The sequence below is a fragment of the Grammomys surdaster genome, unplaced genomic scaffold, assembly GCF_004785775.1.
Source record: "Grammomys surdaster isolate TR1022 unplaced genomic scaffold, NIH_TR_1.0 206, whole genome shotgun sequence".
NCBI lineage: Eukaryota > Metazoa > Chordata > Mammalia > Rodentia > Muridae > Grammomys > Grammomys surdaster.
Window position 1 is genome coordinate 4884218 of NW_021604651.1, and position 4273 is coordinate 4888490.

Below are 4273 nucleotides of genomic sequence, written 5' to 3' on the forward strand. Positions count from 1 at the left end.
AGAGAGAGAGAGAGAGAGAGAGAGAGAGAGAGAGAGAGAGAGAGAGATTGTGCCATAGTTCTTAAATGAATGTTCATTTGCTGCCTGTAAGGTATGGCTTTCACTGCTGGCTTCCTCCTTTTCTGGATAAAGACAAAAGAGGAGCCTGAGTGCCCCTTAATGGTACACAGGAAATTAAGTGCTTGATGCTTTGTTTGCTGAAATTTGCCTAAGACTTCAGGCACTGGCGGCCCAGATTAGACACACGTTTAGCAGCAGTTTCCTGATGGGCACACCTTCATCTGCCCAAGGACTTGCCTCCTATTTAATGCAAAAATATAGTCACACAGTGTACACAATTAGAAACATCTTTAGCAGAAACGGGTCTTAAGCGCTGTGTCCCAGGTGAACTGTCTTCAGCCTTAGGGAGGACTCAGTTTACCTCCCTACCTCTTTTGTAGTTCAGAGGGTCAAAGCCAGAGCCTCCTCACATGTGCTCTGGCCAGGGAGCCAAACTCAACCCTTTCCTCCTTTCATTAAGAACACAGAGGCTTCGAGAGGTTAAATTATTAACCCAAGATGCCACATTTGACAACAAATACAGCATGTCCCTTAGATGTCTTGCAAGAAGGGATTCCAGTCCACTGAAGGCCATTGGATCTGGAAACTCGGCTTTCTTAGAATTAAACCACCAGTGTAAAGGCTGTGCAGTGTTGTGACTTGAGCCAATTAAATCCCAGATTATCACTCTGGCAATCTGCTCCCTGCTGCAGTCACCTGAAATGCAGGAATGTGGGTATATTGGGGGAGGTAAAACTAAAGGAAAAAGGAGAGCTTTCCTACATTTTAGACATTGTTTGCTCTACTGTGTTTACCTGCTTTGATATTTAACAGAGAAGGGACTACAGGTAGATACCCCTGCCTAGATGTAGTTCATAGAGAAGTCAGGAGCATACCCACTGAGCAAGCCCTTGTCTAGAACACCAGGCCTCTGAAAATGCTCATTTAGGAATTTGCCACACGAGGGAAGGAAGACAGATGCTACTCTTCCACACAGAGAAAGTACCTCTGTACCCTGACAACCGCCCCCAAAGCAAGCCTCCCAGGAGCCCACGAAGGAAGTTAATTGATGTAAGATTGGGTACAGATTGGAAATAATCAGATTACATTCCTAAAGCACTCTCCTCCAGGAGTCTAGAACTCTGAAAGTCATCCCCATGGATAAGCCTGCCGGTGACAAATGTGTGATATTTTCATGGCATGTACTTTAATGTAGTTTGAAATGTTGTTGGCTCAATTGAGTCAGGCAAGCTTATGATACTGGAAGGCATATTCTGATTTTTGAGTATGGGATTTTTGTTGTTGTTGCTGTTGTTGTTGTATTGTGGTCTCAGTTTTAAGGATTTAAATCCCTAATTTAAAACTTCAGCTGTAGGTCTTCTGAGAGGTTTCAGGCAGTGCAGGGTTTGCATGGCAAGCATGAAGGCTTGGGTTCTATCTCCCAAATTCTGCACTTTACAAGCAAACAAACAAACAAACAAACAAGGCATGGTGACACCGCTTATAACCCCAGCACTGGGAGTCAGGGACAGGACAACCTCTGGAATTCACTGGTCAGTCAAGCCAGCCTACTTGGTGAGTTCAAGGACAGTGAAAAACCTGTAGCAAAGCAGCCACAACAACAAACAGACATCCAAGGCACATGCACGCACACACACACACACACACACACACACATTTCTGCATAACCACTTAGAGTACTTTACAATATGATAACAGTTTTGAGAAAAGGGCTAGGCTTTACCAAAGGATGCACAGACCCTTTGTCAGTCAGATACAAGGGTGATAAGGGCAGATGCAGTTCCTGCAGCATGTTCCCTCTCTTCTAGAATATTCTAGATTAAGTTCGTCTTCTAGTTGTTCAGATTGGAGTTTCTTTGTGCATTTGACTCTCTCCCCCAAACCTAGACTGGGGCTTGGATTAAATAAGCTTGGGACAAGGCTTAATATCCTTCCCATAGACTTAAATTATTTACACAGCTCACTTCTAAGGGTCACAATTGAAGGAATAGACCACTTTATAGAGGTGCTGTCTACACCAGGAATAGTCCACTTTATAGAGGTGCTGTCTACACCAGGGTCTTAAAGACTTGCCTTAGGTACTGTTTCCCATCAAGTATTAACTTCTGCCGAGAAACAGTAAGTGTACTAATTAAGTTTGCCTAGCCCTTGGTTTCTCAGTCTGTAAAATACAGGGATCATCTTCTTTGTCCTGTTTTCCTAGTCTGTGGAGTCCCAGATACAAAGTATCACAAGTGCCGTAGAGAAAGAATGGGGACAAATTCAAGCCACCTGCAGGATCAAGATAATTATTTTTTTCAAGTAGGGAGGACAAAGGGAAGTTTATAAAATGTCTCATTATCCCATAGAATTCATCTTTCATGAGTTTACACTGTTGCTCTTGCTTGCTTTTTCTTCATGAGTTTACACTGTTGCTCTTGCTTGCTTTTTCTAGGGAAACAGAATCCTGTCTTCAAAATAGCTCCTCTGTAAAACACAAAACAAAAAAAGTGTAATATACTCAGAGTGCCATAAATATGACTTGAACCTTTAATTAAAAAAAGCATAGTATTCTTGAGAGGAGGTGTGACTTTATTCTTTTCTTCATTCCATTGGTTAACATGTCTTCATTATAAATAATAATGTAATTTAGGATTATATTTTCTATAGACAGGAGTTGCCAGATAAAATACTCAAAGCTCAGTAAAATATAAATGCAAAAGAAGCAGGTTAATAGTGGAAGTTCAAACACAAGCTGCCAGTCTGTATTTCATCTGCTACCATTAGCAACCCCAACATTGGCATGGCCTCCATAGCACATTAATTGGCAATACCACAAAACTACAAGACCAAGAGTTTGAGCCATTTTGAAGGGGAAGACATGCTTTCTTTCAAGAGACATATATGAAGCTTCTGCTCCATGCCTGTTACTATAACCTCCTAGATCAGGCAGCTTTCCTGGAAAGAGATTCAAAATCTATTATGAGTGTAATCATCATGAAAAATTTTGATGAGAACACGGTACCACGCTGAATAATAACTTTAAGTAGAAAACCCAACGCGGTAGGATTTTCATCAGGCCTTCGAGTGTCAGGAGAAAAATAGTTCCACACTCAGCGAATATAGATAGGTCTGTTTGGGGTTGTGTTCAATCCAATTGTGTGTAGGGGGTTGAATAATCAGGAGTGACAGCCTAAGCGCTTTCTCTTTGAAGTGATTTTACAGAAGGCACCATTTCCGAAGGAGAGTATGCTCGCATCCCCAGTAATGCTGAAAGGGCACTAATGTATCAATTTATCGGCACGGGTGTCATGAGCTGGAGTCACAAATCATACTTGGATTTTAAGATTCGCTCACTCACTGCTGCTGTTGGGGAAAGGGGCTTTCCTAGGAAAAATGAAGCTTCTGAAAGTTCTAGAACACTCCTGAAGTTTCCTTGGATAGTTTCCTTTGAGTGTCTTCACAGACGTTTCTTGCTCACTCTGCAAAGCTAAAGTAAACATGATGAAAAATAATCGTCTAGTTTTCCTCAATAAAGGGGGGCGGGGCAGGGCGGAGCGAGACGGGGGCGGGGGCGGGGGCAAGAGATGACAAATTTGAGTTGGGCTATGTAATTTCAGGTTCCTTAAATAAGGCCTTTGGAAAACTTTGGAGAAGCAAGTGTGTGATTTTGGTCTTGGCTCACAACTTTGAAAACTTTTCCCCCTTAATTTCTACCAAGGTTTTTCGTAACAGATCTCTTCCCTGAACGATGTGTTCCATAGTTAAGTAATAGCCCTGACGCGGGGTGCCAAAATTTCCAGCTACTTTTACTTTCCAGAGGAGGGTTAAATAGTTCTCTTAATAACTTGAAAAAAAATTCAAGATGTACCACAGTTCTTAGTCACAAGTTAAATGTTTTCAACAGTTTGATTATTTTTTAGCCTATTTAGCCCTGAGAGTGTCTCCTAAGAATGAAGCACGAGAGTCGTTCAAAGCTTAACCACACTGAAGCAAAGCTAGAAATGCTTTGCTTATGGCCATCCACTCTGTCAGGAGCGATTTGCCAGCTACTACTTAGTTCCACTTGTCACCTGTCACCCATAAATCATCTTGGGAACATCCAGGGTGCTGACTCATGCATCCTCTATGTTTCCACCATACATGCCAATGCTATCTGTAGAGAGTTAGCTACTGTTCCCCTATGGACTTAACAAATATGGACACACAAATAACATTGTGTGTGCTTGTATTT